Genomic DNA, 217 nt, shown 5'->3' with positions numbered 1-217 from the left:
GAGCTGAGATCCAGCCACTGCACTCCAGTCCGGGCGACAGAGCGAGACTCCGCCTCAAAAAAAAAAAAAAAAAAATAATTAGCTGAGTGTGGTGGCAGGCACCTGTAATCCCAGGTACTTGGGAGACTGAGGCAGGAGAATTGCTTGAACCCAGGAGGCAGAGATTGCAGTCAGCCAAGATCGTGCAGCTGCACTCCAGCCCAGGGTATAGAGCGAG

This window comes from Rhinopithecus bieti, unplaced genomic scaffold, assembly GCF_001698545.2.
Source record: "Rhinopithecus bieti isolate Rb0 unplaced genomic scaffold, ASM169854v2 scaffold_5889, whole genome shotgun sequence".
Classification (NCBI taxonomy): Eukaryota; Metazoa; Chordata; class Mammalia; order Primates; family Cercopithecidae; genus Rhinopithecus; species Rhinopithecus bieti.
The sequence above is the reverse complement of the archived record's forward strand: the minus strand, read 5'-3'. Positions refer to the sequence as shown.